Genomic DNA, 18,149 nt, shown 5'->3' on the forward strand with positions numbered 1-18,149 from the left:
AAAATTGTTAATAATTTCTAGACAGCAACAGCAGAGTGTTTAACCAAATGCTGAGTCTTTGTTGGGTATCATATAAACGAGTGCGGCCCTGTTACAGGAAAGGAGGTGTCCGTTCTCCCACCCAAAGTCAATCCCTTTACCTATGTTTCTGACCTCATCCCTTCCCACCTGCTCAGGGACCTTATTATCTATTGTCACTGCTCTCTCCACATTCTCTCTCTTGTTCTTGACCAAGTTCTCCCATCAGCATTCAACACACACGCAAGTCCTCCTCTCTGAAAAACAGTACAAAACCAAAAACCCTCCCTCAAGCTCGCACCCCACCTTCTCCAGCTATCCTCCCACTTCTTCCTCTCAGCCACGCTTCTGGAAAGGTCTGTAGAGACACGCCATCCCTGTGTCCTTATTTTCCATATGTCTCTACCCTGCTTGTCTCTCCATCATCACAGGTCTTGCCAAGGTCACCATTGATCTAAACCCATTTGCTGGGATCTTTCGGCAGCATTTGACACTGTGACCACTCTCTCCTTCCTGTAATACTCTTCCCTTGGCTTCTGTGACATCATGTCCTCCTGGCTTTCCTCTCATATCTCTTTCAGTCTCCTTGGCCAGCTGTCTTCCTCCATCTGAAAGTGGAAGTTCCTCACTCACCTGGTCTAGGCTCCATTCAACCTCAACCTTCCTCCTTAGGCAAGCTCATCTACGCTTGTGGCTTTAGTCACCATTTGTACATTGATGGCTCGTAAGGTCATGGCTGTAACCCAAACTCTGGTCTGAGTTTCAGACCTACAATCTAACTGCCCACTTGTTAGCTCCTCTTGCCTTGAACTCCTTATGTACAGAACCACCCCAGTCCTTGTCCTCTTCCATTGTTCCCTATATCTGTGAATGCTATCACCATTCATCCTGCTTCTTATACCAGAAATCTAGCAGCTGTCCTTCATATTCCCTTCTCCTTCGTCTCTTCCACATAATCAATCAAATCCACTAAATCAAATCCACTACCAAGTCTTGTCAATTTTACCTCCTCAATATTTCCTAAATGCGTCTACTTATCTCCATTACTATCCCTATTCTTATCATCTAAGCAACTATCATCTTTCATCTTGACCACCCATTGGTACCCCATATCCCTTCGCAAACTCCCTTCCCCTATATACTGCAGCCAGAGCGAGTGTTTCAGAGCACACATCCAGTTCAGTAGTGTCCTATTGCTCTCAGGACAAAGACCAACACCCTTCTCGTGGCTCACAGGCCCTGCCGGGTCTTGCCCCAGGCTCCCCCAGCTCTTAGAGCTCTAGCTATTGTGGTCTTCCTAACTCTGCCAAAAGGCATTTGTACATGCTGCTCCCTCTGTCTAGAATGCTGTTCTTTCCTCCCCTTTGGTCTAATTATTAGCTTCTAGTCATCCTTAAGTCCCCAGCTCAATCACTTTTTCCCTAGGAAATCCTTCCATTAACCACCAGGCAAAGTCGGGTTCCACCATGAAATACTTTTATAGCTCCATGTCTCTCTCCTTAGTAATGCTTAACATGGTTATAATTTTATCCATCTGTGTGATGACCTGATTGAGTCTGTCTCCCCAACTAGACGGTAGGACCTATGAGTGTAGACTGTGTGTTCTTCCTCACCACTGTAACCCCAACACTTAACAATGTCTGGCACAGAGAAAGTGCTCAATAAATATTTGGTGAATTAATGAATAGAAATCCACTTCATATATTTTGAGAGCCATGGAAATGTTCATATGTTTTGATCCAATAATCCCACTTTTAGGAATTTATCCCAAGGAAGTAATCCAAAAAAAAAGAAAATGTTTTATACATGAAGATATTAAATACATTTTTTTCTAGTAGAACATTTTAAAAAATATATATTGATGTCCAGCAATAGGGGAAATGTTAAACAGTCGTAGATCCACAAAATAAACAACATGGTCATTTAAAAACAATTGTGAAGATAAATAGCAATACACAAAACAGTTTACAATATTACAATTGTTTTTCAAAAGCTGAATGCGAAATTGGAGTTTTACAACTATGTAAAAATGTTTTATGCATGCAGACAAGTACCAGATGGGAACAAAGAAAAATAAATGAGTTGATTTGTCAAAAAAAGTGGATCATGATTGAATTTTCGATTTCATTTTGGTTTCTCTTAGTGTAGTTATAATGTTTTTGCTGAAATAATACTTTAATGTATTCTGTGAGTTTTACCTAGCAATTATAGGTTGAAGAAAACAGCCATGTCAAGCTAAGGATCCACCAAAGCACAGCTAGTTACATTTGATTCACTGCAGAGTGGGGTCACAAATGCCTAGTAAATAATGTTATTTTAGAATGACCTTATTAACCACTTTTGAAATAGATCCCATGATAATTATACCCTATGTTTATAATATTTTACGTGTAGACATTTTTGTTTTCCTTGGATAAATACCTAGGAGTGGAATAGCTGGACTATAAGATAGGTATGTGTTTAACTTTATTCCCCCACTTCACTGTAAGCCCGTTTTTACAATTATTATTATTTTATTGTTTTAATAACAATTGTATATATTTAAGGTGTATAACATGATGATTTGATATACGTATACATAGAGAAATTATTACTACAGTCAAGCTAATTAACACATCCACCTCCTCACCTTGTGTGTGTGTGGTGAGAGCACCTTAAATCTACTCTCCTAGCAAAATTCCAGTATTCAATATGGCATTACTAACTGTCGTCATCATGCTGCACATTAGATCTCTAGACTTATCCTACATAACTGCAGCTCTGTACCCTTTGACCAAAATCTCTCCATTTCCCCACCTCCCTGTCCCTAGTAACCACCGTTCTGCCCTCTGCTTCTATAAGTTTGACTTTTTTAGATTCCATATATAAGGGAGATCATGCTGTATTTGTCTCTCTGTGTCTGGCTTATTTCACTTAAAATACAGTTTCTCCAGGTTCATCCATGTTGTTGCAAATGATTTCCTTCTTTTTAAAGGCTGAATAATATTCCTGTGTGTGTGTGTGTGTGTGTGTGTACGTGTGTGTACAGTAGGGGAAATGTGACATGATATAGATATATATTTTCTTGGGTTGATTCCCTATCTTGACTATTGTGAATAACGCTGTAATGAATATGGGAGTGCAGAAATCTCTTCACAATACTGATTTCATTTCCTTGGATATATACCCAGAAGTGGTATTGCTGAATCACAGGGTAGTTCCATTTTTAATTTTGGAGGGAACCTCCATACTGTTTTCCATAATGGCTGCACCATTTTACTTTCTCACCAACAGTGTACAAGGGTTCCCTTTTCTCCACATCCTCACCAACATTTGTTATCTTTTATGTTTTTCATAATAGCTATCCAAATAGGTGTGAGGTGATATCTCATTGTGGTTTTGATTTGCATTTCCCTGATGACTGGTGATGTTGAGTATCTTTTCATACACCTATTGGCCATTTGTGTGTCTTCTTTTGAGACGTATCTATTCAGGTTCTTTACCCATTTTTTAATCGGGTTATTTATTTTCTTGTTATTGAGTTGTTTGAGTTCCTTAAATATTTTGGATATTAACCTCTTATCAGATGTATGGTTTGCAAATATCTTCTTTCATTCTGTAGATTGTCTCTTCACTCTATTGATGGTTTCCCTTGCTGTGCCCAAGCCTTTTAGTTTGCTGCAATCCCATTTGTCTATTTTTGCTTTCGTTGCCTGTACTTTTGGGGTCACATCCAAAAAACATTGCTCAGACCAGTGTCAAGAAGGTTTTCCCCAAGTAGTTTTACACTTTCAGGTCTTATATTTAAGTCTTAATCCATTTTGAGTTGATTTTTGTATATGGAGTAAGATAGGATCCACTTTCTTTTTCTACACCTAGATAACCAGTTTTTTCAACACCATTTATTGAAGAAACCGTCCTTTCACCATAATGTATTCTTGGCATCTTTGTCAAATATCAACTGACCGTAATTGCATGGACTTATTTCTGGGGTCTCCATTCTATTCCATTGGTCAGTATGTCTGTTATTATGCCATTACCATGATGTTTTGATTGCTATAGTTTTGTATTATATCTTGAAATAAGGTAGTTTGATGCCTCCAACTTTGTTCTTTTTGGTCAAGATTGCTTTGGCTATTCACAGTCTTTCGTGCTTCCATATGAATTTTGGGATTGTTTTTTCTATTTCTGTGAAAAATTCCATTGGAATTGTGATAGGGGTTGCATTGATTCTGTAGACTGCTTTAGGTAGTAAGAATATTTAACAATGTTATTTCTTCCAATTCACTAATGTGGGATATTTTTACATTTATTTTTGTCGTCTTCAATTTCTTTCATCAATGTTTTATAGTTTTCAGGGTACAGATATTTCACCTGCTTGGTTAAATTTATTCCCATTTTTTATGATGCTATTGTAAATGGGATTGTTTTCTTAATTTCTTTTTTGGATTGTTCCTTGTTAGTATATAGAAACACAACTGATTTTGTATATTGATTTTGAATCCTGCAGCTTTACTGAATTTGTTTATTAATTCTAACAGTTTTTTGGTGGAGTCTTCATGGTTTTCTATATATAAGATCATGTCATCTGCAAAAAGAGACAATTATACTTCTTCATTTCCAATATGGTTGCTTTTTATTTTTTTTCTTACCTAATCCCTCTGGCTAGGACTTCCAGTATTACGTTGAATAGAAGTGATGGGAGTAGGCATCCTTGTCTTCTTGTTCCTGTTCTTAAAGGGATAGCTTTCAGTTTTTCACTATTGAGTATGATGATGTTAGCTTTGGGTTTTTTGTATATGGCCTTTGTTATGTTGAGTTATATTCCTTCTATACCTATTTTGTTGAGAGGTTTTTTTTTTTTTTTTCAGGTGAGGAAGATTAGCCCTGAGCTAACATCTGTTGCCAATCCTCCTCTTTTTGCCGAGGAAGATTGGCCCTGGGCTAACATCCACGCCCATCTTCCTCTACTTTATATGTGGGATGCCTGCCACAGCATGGCTGGATAAGCAGTGTGTAGGTCCGTGCCCAGGATCCAAACCTGTGAACCCTGGGCCACCAAAGTGGAGTGTGCAAACTTAATCACTATGCCACCAGACTGACCCCTGTTGAGAGTTTTTGTCATTGAAGCATGTTGAATTTTGTCAAATGCTTTTTCTGCATCTATTGAGATGATCATATGATTTTTATCCTTCATTTTGTTAATGTGGTATGTCACATCTATTGATTTGCATATCTTGAACCATCCTTGCATCCCAGGGATAAATCCCAGTTGATCATAGTGTTTGATCCATTTGATGTGCTATTGAGTTCAGTTTGCTAATATTTTGTTGAGAATTTTTGCATTTGTGTTCATTAGGGATATTGGCCTGTAATTTTCTTTCCTTGTAGTGTCTTTGTCTGGTTTTGATATGAGGGTAATGCTGACCTCATAAAATGAGTTTGGAAGTATTCCCTTCTCTTCAGTTTTTTGGAAGAGCTTGAGAAGGATTGACATTAATTCTTCTTTAAATGACTGGTAGAATTCACCAGTGAAGCCATCTGGGCCTGGGCTTTCTTTGTTGGGACGTTTTTAATTACTGATTCAATCTCCTGACTCATTATTGGTCTGTTCAGATTTTCTATTTTCTTCATGATTCAGCCTTGGTAGGTTATATGTTTCTAGGAATTTATCCATTTCTTCTAGGTTATCCAATTTGTTGGTGTATAAATGGTCATATTAGTGTTTACTTTTTAAGTAACTGTCAAACTGTTTTCCAAAGTGGTTGTATCATTTAACATTCCTACCAACAGTATTTGAATGCTATTGGAATGTAAATGTCCCACATTCTTGCCAACACATGGTGTGATCAGTCTTTTTAATTTTAGCCAATGTAATGGGTGTGTAGTGGTATCTCATTGTGGCTTGGATTTGCATTTCTCTAATGATTAATGATGTCAGGAATTTTTCATGTGTTTATTTGATAACTGCATATAATCTTTGGTGAAGTGTCTGTTCAAATCTTTTGCTCATTTTAAAATTGAGTTGTTTTTCTTTTTAATATTGAGTTATAAGAGATATTTATATATTCTGAATACAAGTCCCTTATCAGATATATTTTGCAAATATTTTCTCCCAGTCTGTAGTTTGCATTTCCACTTTCTTAACATGACATGGTCATTTGGAGAGAAATTTTTAAAACTTTGATGAAGTTCAATTCATCAATTTTGACTTTTATAGTTTGTACTTTCCTTAGCCCAAGGTCACTAAAATTTTTCTCCTCTATTTTAGAGAAGTTTTATAGTTCCAGCTATTATTTTTATGTCTATGACCCATTTAGAGTCAGGTTTTGTATTTGGAATGAAGTAAGGGTCAAGGCTCTATTTTTTTTTTTTTTTTTTTTTGCAAATGGATATCCAATTGTTTCAACTCTGTTTGTTGGAAATACTATCTCTTCCTTATTGACTTTGTCATCTTTGTCAAAAATCAATTGACCTGGGGAAAGAACAGTTTTTTCAACAAATGGTGCAGGGACAAGTAGATACCCATGTGCAAAAGAATAAAGTTGGAACCCTACTTCATAAGATATACAACAATTAACTCAAAATGGATCATACACCTATATGTAAGAGCTAAAACTTTAAAACTTGTAGAAGACAACATAGCAATAAAAGCAATAAAAACAAGCAACAAAAGAAAAAATAGATAAATTGGACCGTATCAAAATTAAAAAGTTTTGTGCTGCAAATGATAGCATCAAGAAAATGAAAAGACAGGGGCTGTCCCGGTGGCGCAAGCGGTTAAATGTGCACGCTCCGCTGTGGCAGCCCGGTGTTCACAGGTTCAGATCCCAGGCGTGCACCGGCACACTGCTTGTCAAGCCATGCTGTGGCGGCCTCCCATATAAAGTGGAGGAAGATGGGCATGGATGTTGGCCCGGGGCCAGTCTTCCTCAGCATAAAGAGGAGGATTGGCAGATGTTAGCTCAGGGCTGATCTTCCTCACAAAAAAAAATGAAAAGACAATTCACAGAATGGGAGAAAACATTTGCAAATCACATATCTGGTAAGGAACTTGTATCCAGAATACATTAAAAAACTATTACAATGCAATAAAAAAAAGATAAATAATCTAAAAATGAGCAAAGGGTTTGTAGACATTTCTCCAAAGAAGACATACAAATAGCTATTAAGAACACGGAAAGATGCTCAGCATCATTATTCATTAGGAAAATCAAATCAAAACAACAAGATACCACTTCATACCCACTAGGATGGCTACAATAAAAAAGATGGCAATAACAAGTGTTGGTGAGGATGTGGAGAAAGTAGAAGTCTCATGCATTGCTGGTAGAAATGTAAAATGGTGTGCTGCTTTGGAAAACAGTTTGGCAATTCCTCAAAAAGTTAAACATAGAGTTATCATATGACCCAGCAATTCTATTCCTAGGTATATACCCAAGAGAAATGAAAACTTATGTCCACACAAAAATTTGTACGTGAATGCTCATAGCAGCATTATTCATAACAGTCCAAAAGTGGAAACAATCCAAATGTCCATCAGTGATGAAGAGATAAACAAAATGTGGTATATCCATGCAATGGAACATTATTTGGTAACAAAAAGGTGTGAAGTACGGATACATGCTACAATGTGGATGAACCTTGAAAACATTATGTTAAGTGAAAGAAATCAGTCACAAAAGATCACATATTGTACGATTTCATTTATATCAAATGTCCAGAATAGGAAAATCTATGGAAACAGAAAGTAGATAGTGATTGCTTAGGGCTGGGTGTTGCTTGTTGGTAGAGGGGAATGGGAATGACACCTACTAGGCATGGGATTTCTTTTAGGGGGGATGACAATGTTCCATAATTTAGATTGTGGTAATGGTTGCATGACTGTGAATATACTAAAAACCATTGAGTTGTACACTTTAAATGGGTGAATTAGATGACATGTGAATTATATCTCAATAAGACTGTTAAAAATATCAGTTGACCATATATATGTGGGTCTATTTCTGGACTCTCTATTCTGTTCCATCGAGCTGTTTGTCTATCTTGATACCAATACTACAGTCTTGAATACTGTAACTTTATAGATTTGGAAATTAACTAGTGTAATTTCAACAGCTTTCTTCTTCTTTTAAAAAATTGTTTAGGAGCCGGCCCTGTGGCTTAGAGGTTAAGTGCGTGCGCTCCACTGTTGGTGGCCCGGGTTCGGATCCTGGGCGTGCACCAACGCACCACCTCTCTGGCCATGCTGAGGCCGCGTCCCACATACAGTGACTAGAAGGATGTGCAGCTACGACATACAACTATCTACTGGGGCTTTGGGGGAGAAAAAAATAAATAAATAAAATCATAAAAAAAAAATTGTTTAGGCTATTACAGGTCTTTTTTAGAATCAATTTGTCATTTCCTACACAAAGGCCAGCTGGGGTTTTGATTGGAACAGCATTGAATCTATAGATCAACTTCGGGAGAACTGATACCTTAATAACATTGAGTCTTCTGATCCATTTTATATAAAAAATTATATATAATCTACATTTATTTAGGTCATCTTTAATTTCTTTCAGCAATGTTATGTAGTTTTCAGTATGTAGGTAGTGCACATATTTTGCCAAATTTATCCCTAAGGTAATTTTTATTTTTGATGACACACAAAGTTTTAAAAGATTTATATCAGCAGAAAGACTGCCAGCATAGACTGGAAGGGACAGAGACAGTACAAAATGAAAAGAGGACTTTTGAACTCCTCAAATTCTACTGGCAGTGAGCAGGCTGAGAAACTGCTCAGCTGCAAAGACATGCTTCCTTTCATTAAACTATATTTTTGGTTTTTCAAATTTCCAATTGTTTGTTGCCAGTATATAAAAATACAATTGATTATCAAATATATTAATCTTGTATTCTATGAATTTCCTAAATTCACTTATTTGTTCTAGTAGCTTTTTTGTAGATTTCTTAGAATTTTCTACCTAGATGATTGTATCATCTGCAACTTAAAAGAGTTTTATTTCTTCCTTTCCGCTCTGTATGCATTTATTTTTTTTCTTGCCTTATTGCACTGGCTAGAACTTCCACTACAATGTGAATAGAAGTGGTGAGAGTAACATCCATGCTTTATTCCAGGTCTTAGGGGAACGCATTCAGTGTTTTATCACTGTAGTAGCCAGTCTCCAAGACGGCCCCAGTGATCCTCACTTGCTGGTATTCATGTCCCTGCTAGTCTTTGTGTGTTTGGATTGGTCTGTATGTCCAACAGAATAATGAGGAAATGACAGTGTGTGAATTCAGAGACAAGATTATAAAAAGCCACTGTGGCTTCCATCTTGGTCACTCTGTCTAGTATCACTTGTTTAGGGGAAAGCCAGATGCCATACCAAGCAGTCCTATGGAAAGGCCCACGTGGCAAGGAACTGTGGCCTCCTGACAATCAGTGAGAAACTGAGCCTTTAACCAACAGCCATGTGAAAGATGCCATATTAGAAGTGAATCCTCCATCCCCAGCCAAATCTTCATGACTGCAGCCCTAGACAACAAATTGACTGCAACCTCGTGGATGACCCTGAGCCAGAACCAACCGACTAAGCAACTCCAGATTCCTGACCCTCAGAAACTACATAATAAAAGTTTGTTGTTTAAGCTGATAAGTTTAGGAGTAATTTGTTACAAAGCAGTAGATAACTAATACAGATTTTGGTATCTGAAAATGATGTGCTACTGTTAATAAAAACTTAAAATTTGGGAGTGTTTTAGGAACCGAGCAATGGGAAGGAGATGGAAGGACTTTGAGGAGACTATTGGTGAGGGATTAAGGGCATGTGAGGAGCATGTTACTGGAAATTGGAGGAAGGTAGAATCTTGATAGCTAGTTGGAGAAAGTTTAGCCACACTGTCACCTGCAGTTTTATGGAAAGTAGACAATGATCCTAATGAATGGGGTAATTGGGCTGTGGAGATTTCCGCCCAGACAGTTGAAGGTGCTTCCTGGTGCCTTGCTGCTTACAGTAAAACACTGGAGGAGAGAGATAAGCTAAAGGAAAAACTGTTTTAAAAGAAAAGGAGACAGAACTTGCTGTTAATGAAGATTCCCACTTCTACAGACAGCAAACAATGCTAAAATTAAGAATTGGCTTCTGAGCAAAGATCAAATCCAGGGATCTCTCAGGAAATCACTATCTAAAGATGAAGCAGAGGGAGAGTATGACCATGAAACCCTTTGTTAACGCTTCAGAAAGGTCAAAGGTGGTGCCTGAGAGGACTACTTTGCCACAGCTTACCTCTACAGATGATAAGGGTGTGACTCTCTTGAAATGAGTCATTAAGTGGGACACGATTCTGGATAGAGACAGACAGCTGGATAAAGTTGCAAGTGACACCGAGAGGGATGTGTGGAACAGGTAAGAATTTCCAGGGACTGCCGAGAGAGTAGAGTCTGTGGCCAAGAACACGGACTCTAGTTTAAATCCCAGTTCCGCCACTTCTTGGCTATGTGACCTTGGACAAGAGACCTTGTCCTTGTTTCCTCAGCAGTAAGAGGGGGATCACTGTACATGCTTTACAGAGTTGTTGTGACGGTTAAATGGCTTATGTGTGTAAGCACTTAGAACAATGCCTGATATACAGACTGTGATTACTGAGTGGGAGTTGTTGTCATTACTATTTGGGAAGGTGAAGTGAAAGCCTGTATTTCTTACAGTAAGGCTGGATGTGGCCTAAGCTATAATTTGTGTGACAAAAGGAACTATAGCCTTAATTCATTGTCACAGGCTATAGAGGCTATCACAGGCTATCTAGACATAGAAGTAACCCAGGGACAAATGTGGGAGTAGGTCCTAGAGCTGTTAATTTGCAAGTGGTGAACAAGTGACACAGACAAAGAGTGGAGAACTGAAAAGGGGAGAGAGATTGCTATAGTCTGAGAACACTTAGAATCAAATGATCAGAGCTAGAAGGGGTTTTACGAGCTTGTCCAATACCATCACTTTTGTTCGAGGGAGAAGCTTGGAGGGGAAGCCACACAGCTAAGTGGCAGAGCTGGACCTAGCACCAAGGAACGCACAGTCTCCTGTGTCTGCAGTACAGAAGTGTGCATCAGCACCTCCTGCCCTTTCTGTACCAGTCTGGGCAAGGCCTGGCCAAAAATGGCTGGTACTCACTGTCGGAGAAGGGCTAAAATATTAGTAGATGTTTATATAAATTTTAGACTTTTAGCTAGTATTTATTAAGCATTTACTATGTGCTAGTCACAATTAGGAGAAACCAGTTTTGACCAATAAAAATGACAATTTCAGAGGCTTATGCGCCCCTATGTTCATTGCAGCATTATTCGCTGTAGCCAAGAAGTGGAAGCAACCTAAGTGTCCCTCGACTGACGATTGGATCAAGAAGATGTGGTATATATATACAATGGAATACTACTCAGCCATAAAAAAAGACAAAATCGTCCCATTTGCAACAACATGGATGGGCCTGGAGGGTATTATGATAAGTGAAGTAAGCCAGAAAGAGAAAGACAAACACTGTATGATCTCACTCATATGTGGAGTATAAACCAACACATGGACAGAGAAAACTGTATTGTGGCTACCAGGGGCAATGGGGATGGGGGGTAGGCACAAGGGGTGAAGGGAGACATATATATGGTGATGGACAAACAAAAATTTACAACCCAAAATTTCACAATGTTATGAACTATTAAAACATCAATTAAAAAAAAAAGACAATTTCATATAGGCCAACCTAATACATTACATTATTTAATTACGATAAAACTCTATGAAGTATATACTATTATTATCCTCATTTTACAGATGAGGAGACTGAGGCACAGAGAGATGAAGTGACTTCCCCAAAGTCACACAGCTGGTAAGTGATGGACCCAGTTTACAAGTCCGGGAGGTGTGATTTCAGAGCCCATGCTTGTGAACCTCTTCTCCAGACACCGACATAGTTGTGCCCACAGTCTTAGGGGCCTGGTCCTGGCGCCTGTGCCCCAGGCTGAACCCAGGAGTCAGTGAATCAGCTTCCCTCAGGCAATTAGATCAGCCCAAACCCCCTGGGGCCTTATCAGAAAGAGCGCTCGCTGGCCCAGCCCTGTGATCTCATGCTGGTGGGGCTTCCCAACAATGCAACAACTTGTGAGCAGCAGGCATCGCCGTGGAGACAATGTGCTTCTCCAAACACCAGCCACCAGAATAACAAACACCGCTGACTTCCACAGCACCAAAGTCTAAATATTGAAGTGGAGCATCCGTGCCTCACCACGTGGGGTGATATTTCAGTGGAAAAAAGTCAACAGTTGCTATTGTCTGGATTCCCCAGAGGGAAGATCTGAGGCTGTTTCTCAAGTTCTGCAAGGCTTCTGCCACCTCGCTCGAGCCCCCGGTCTGAAAGAGGGCTTGTTTGATGTGAGCCAGACTGAGGGACCCCCAACATCCCACTGTGATCTTTACTGGCCTATAGCAAAACAAGAAAATAAGGACAATGTGGAGTTTTTCCTAAAGCTAAAAGTCTTCCATTTAAAGAATCCTATTTATGGTGCACAGCTTCCTTTTCATGGCTCCTGTGCTTTCTCTGTTACTCCATCCTCCCCTCTGTCCTTACTAGCTTCCTCTCCTAACACGTACTCCGCACTGCGCAAGGCTCTAATAGCGGCTTCTGCAGCCCCAACTCTGCTTCATGCCTTACTCTCAATTTCCATTGCTAACTGCCTCATTCTCTCAATGCTTCTTTGCTCATGTTCTCTAGAGAGAATCTGATTGACCTAACATGCCTCTTTTACACCAGAGCACATCACGTGTTGCTGGCCAGCCAATCAGCCAGCTGCCTTTGGGCCAAGCGGCCACCACTGGTTCAATCAGTTGGCATGGCCTAAAACACAATTGCGCTTCGAGTAGGTGGTAATACTGGGCCAGTTCCCCTCGGATGGGACTTAAAAGGCAAGAGCAATGATTGACATGGCAGGCACAAAAATCCAATTCGGAAGGTTTGCACCAAAATTGGATTTGCATTTCTCAGCCTAGGAAAGTGTCAGAATCATGGCTCAGGAAGGTCACCTGAGACACACAAAGGATACAAGAGCAGAATCAGGCTCCAGGGGAAGTAGCCAAGGGGCAAACTCACTCTAAATGGGCAGGATTCAGCCCAAGGGGGGCTTTGCTGAGGCAGAGAGGAAGACACCGATTCAGACGTATTTCAGAAGAAAATCAGGAAGCCTTGATGAAGAATTGGATAGAAGGAATGAACAAGAGGAGAGATGGTGGCATTGTTCATTGGGAAAGAACATAGGAGAACAAGTTTGGGAGATGAAGAAGAAATGGACAGTTCCATTCTACAGTGTTGAGACACGAGACATCCTGTTGGATTTACCAACAGGAAGTTTGCTGTTCAAGTGTGAAGTTTAGGAGAGAAGTCTGGGCTGGAAGGATAGATGTGAGAGTTTTCTGCATGTTGGTGGTTGAAATTATGGAGATTAGTTTACCCTGGGAGAAATGGAGTGCATGACCGACACTTGACAAGTGCTTGTTGGATGAACGAGTGAATGGGTGAGCGAATGAATGAATGACCTGGCCAAGTTTTGGGATTTGCTCATGTTTCACTCTTTCCCAAGTGACAAAGCTACTCATTGAGACCCTGCATTATGAAAAAGCAGAATGGTGAATGGAAAGAATATGGGCTTTGAAGACAACACTGAGTTTGGTTGTAGGGTCTGAACTTACTAGCTGTGTGCCTTTGAGCTTCGGCCTTAACCTCTTGCAGCCTTAGTTTCCTCATCTCAAAATGGGTGTAATGATGTTCACCTCATCAGGCTGTAGTGAGAATTAAACAAGATAGCGAGAATAGAGCTCCAAGCACAGGGCTTGATACGTACAGTAGGCATTCAACAGAAGTTACAGATTCCTGCCTCTTCCTGAAGCAAGTGTTAAGATCTGGAGAGAATTTGGGTAAGAGCGTGACAGAGATTCTGAGGATGTCAGACCCTTAGCCAATGGCCTCTCAAAAGGACCACTGACTATGTCAATAGTCTCATCTGGAGCTAATGTCAGGAGTTTAAATTTGAGGGCTGGACCAAATAGCCCTCCTGCTCCCCATCCCTACCTCCCACGTGGGCCCTCTGTGAAAGGCCATGCCCATTCATGTGGCCATGTGGTCACTCCCCAATGGGTGCCTTCCTCTTGCAGTACTCCCACAGCCCTCAAGGATCTGTCCACCCAAGCCCCACCCCGCAGGGAAACGTCCTCCCACTGCCTGCAGTTGTCCAGGCGCCTGCACACTCCAATGTGAATGCCCAGTTTCCAAGTCATTGGAACCTTCCCATGAGCCAAGAGCTCCCATTCTGGCACGCACACCAGTGCTACATAGATGGAAAATACACAGGAAAGGGTGTTTCCTTCATTTGCCATCAAACATCCAACACTTGGACATTGGTTTACCTCAAGTCATAAGATTTCTTCAAAGTAGGTTATAGAACCCTAATGGGAGAAATAAAGGAAGATGAAAATAAATGGAGAGCCCACCCACTCCAGGCTAGAAGATTAGAAACAGCAAAGGCAACACTTTTCCTTGAGTTTCTATATGGATTGAATGCACTGCCAATGAAGGCTCTCAAGGGATACTTTATATCCCCTGATATGTGAAATGAATAGTGATGTTCAGTTACCAGACTAAATTGGTTAAAAGGATTAAAACTTCTTTTTAAAGGGTATGATAGTAAATTTAACCTACCAGATTTCATAACATATTACAAAGTGACAATTATTCAAACCATATCGTAACAATGGAAAAAAAAAGATCAGTGGAAGAGATTAAACGATCCCAAATTAATTCAATATATAGTAAAACTAGAAATAATCCAGCAATGAGGAAAGTAATTACTATATAATAAATGTTTTGGAGAGAATTATAATAAATACAGAGAAAAGTGATAGCTATACCATTTTCTGCAATAAATTGAAGATAAGATTTTATGCACGTCTGAATAACAAATCTTAAAAAAAGACAAGAAAGTACAATTCCACATTGATCATATTGGAAGAGAATCCAGCACCAGAAACAAAAAAGATTTTCAAATTAAAAAATAAAAACCTTTTGTTGAATAAAATATAGGACAATCGCAAGAGGAAAATAACAGCCTGGAAAAAAATAAACCACCGATACATCTAAAATATATTAATTTTTGCTTTTTCATAAAAAGCTCAAATCAGTGCCCAATTGCACTCAGTTTGCAGCAAAAGAGATGAACAGACAGTTTACTCAGGAAGTGCAGATGGTAACTCAAAACATGAGAAAGTACGTAACTCCACCAGAAATGAGAGAAACACAAACAAACCAGCTCTGAGGTATCAGCACGTGCTTACTGAACAAGTCAAAATAAAATAAAATGGCAACACCCTGTGTGGGGAGAGCTGTGGGAAACAGGCAGGATGGTATAGAGGAGTTCAGAGCAGGGACTCTGTGTCATACCCTGGCTCCCCTGTGTGCACTTCTGAGACCTTCAGTGAGTGACTTAATCTCTGTGCCTTGGTTTCCTGTCTGTCAAATGAGGTTTAAATGAGTCAATATATATAGAGAAAGTGCTTGGAACAGCGCCTAGCACATGGTAAGTGCTGTACAAGTGTTGGCTATTATTGTGTAGAGAGGGGGGCCTTCTCCATCATTTTCTCTCAACTGTAGTAGAAAGGTATGGACTTTAGAGACAAAAAGATCATTCACTCAACAGATATTTACCAAAAGCCAGATCCAGGTACAAATCCCAGTTCCATTAATTATTAGTGATGTCACCTGGTGAAAATTGCTGAACCTCAATTTCCTCCATCGGCAAAATGGAGGAAAAAAACCTACTGCTTAGTCTGGCTCGAGGTGTAAGGAGGTACTGCACAATAAAGTGCCTGGATGGGGCCTGGCCTATAGAAGTCCTAAATACAGCTGAGATTCCTCACTCTTCCTCCTTGAACTTCCGGCCAGCCCGAGTGCCTATCCACGTCTTTGCTCTCAGCTGCCTGCCAGCTCGACCAGATTAAGATCTTTAGATGGCCCAAATCCTGAAGCCCCCAATGCCACCTCCCTCCAAAATATGTAAATCAAAATAGCATCACCAATCTGAAAATAACAGTTGGCCTTTAGACGTGCAACAGAACTTACTTATATGCTGCAAATACAATCGCTTATTTCTGTATTTTCTCTCTCACTCTTTCTTACTTTTTTGGGTTCCCTTGTTTGCTACTGGACTTTTTCAGGTGGCTTAGCTGGCCTGCTGCCAAATCAACCCCACGATGTAGGGGCCATAACGACCTCAGATTTCTCCCTCCTCAGGGGTATTTGCATTTTAGGTAGTGGAAGCAAGAGCTCCCGGGGACTGAAAGCCTGCCACAGAAGGGGCACTCTGAAAATATTTGTGTTCATGAAGTCTCTGGACAGAGCAATGTCAGCTGTGATGGGAGGCAGAGGGAAAGGCTCTCTTGAATGGAGAGACAGCCACCTGAACTCCTCAGATCACACCAGGTAGGTGCAGAGCTGATATTCAAAACATTTAACAGGCAGAGCAGCCTGACCATGGGCCTGGAGACCCCTGCTGGGCTAAGCATCACCTCTTCACTTGTGGGTAGTCGGAGGCCCAGGGGTCCCAAAGGGAGGGGCCAGGCAGAGTGGGGCTCCTGGGGACTCCCAGCAGCTGATATTCGCCAACAGGTATGAAAGTCCTCTGGTATTCCAACAGCCCCATGGCTGCATCACACACACATAATGACCGGACGCCAGGCCAGGTTAGGAGGCTACATGGGAATCAAGAGACTTCTGCCACCTCCCCTCCCTAGGCCCCAATTTCCCATCCATAACACAAAGAAGTGAGACTTACTAACTTTCAGATCCACTCCAGCTCTGACCACCTGTAATTTTAATATAATAATAGCTACAGTTTGTAGAAGACAGTGGTATAGCAGAGAAAATACATGCTCTGAAGCTGGAAGACCCAGTTCAAATCCCAGCTGTTACTTACTGTGTGACTTGGGTCCAGATCAATTAACTTCTCTGAACCTCCACTTTTCATTAATTCAACAAATGCTTACCGAGCACTTTTTATGTGCCAGGTTCTGGGGACACACTGGTGAACGAGACTTGGTCCTTGCCATCATGAAACTCACTGTCTACTTAAGACTCCTTGGATACAAGTGACAGAAGCTGACTCAAGCCAGCTTAGGCCAAACCAGAATGCATTATAAGAGTGTAGACCGGTCTGGGGACCCCAGAGCGGAAAGCAGCCAGACTGGAACACCACCAACCACTCCACTGCCCTCAGCATACCTGCTGCATTATTCTCTCTCTCCTTGTAGACCTGATTCCTGTGAGCCTCTGTCGATAGGACATCCCGACTCCAAATTCTCGAGAAAGAGAATCTAATTGGCCTTGCTTGGGTCACATGTCCCCTCCCGATTCAGTCACCTGACTGTGGGGCAGAGCCACTCAGTACAAACACGGCCTTAGGGACTCACTCATGTGGTCAGGGGAGGGGCCCAGGTCCCAAAAAGAGGGGGACTTGTGGATCCCAATGTCCCCTTCACAGCCTCATAGGGTGGTTGTGAAGATTAAATGAAATTCCACGGAAAGTCGCCGGTATGGAGCCTGGTGGACTCAGAAGGAGCACTCCAAGCCATGTCCATGGCTGTTGCCTGACTCTGAGGGAATGTTACCGTTGATGATAATGTCTTTCATGTCTCCAGCTGCTGTATGTCCATTTTTTTCAGTTTCCTCCTCCCTTTGCCTTGATCATGGGCCCCACCTTACTGAGTTGACTTAAGTAAGTTAGCTGGCACACGTGGGGCCCAGGCTGGCCCACACCCACAGCTCAACACGCGGCCCACACACGGTGGGTGCCTAATGTGCTGAATGAGTGAATGAGTGAAGGTTCTCCCACCCAGCCCTCAGTGCTCCACTAGGGGCAGGATGATGGCTGGGGGTAGGGGGTCTTTGGAAATTATTTCCTTTCCACTCAGGTGTTTGTTGGAGGACCCTTCTTTCCTCCTTCTTAGTATCGAAAGAACCAGGATCTTAGGTCCTCTTAAGAATTGGAGGGAGGGATCAAGGACTGGGTTCACGTCCTCCCACCTCGAGTCTAATTTGCTGAGTATCACAGAGCCACTGACTTCACCTCTCTAGGCCTC

Source organism: Diceros bicornis, chromosome 5, assembly GCF_020826845.1.
Source record: "Diceros bicornis minor isolate mBicDic1 chromosome 5, mDicBic1.mat.cur, whole genome shotgun sequence".
NCBI classification, from domain to species: domain Eukaryota; kingdom Metazoa; phylum Chordata; class Mammalia; order Perissodactyla; family Rhinocerotidae; genus Diceros; species Diceros bicornis.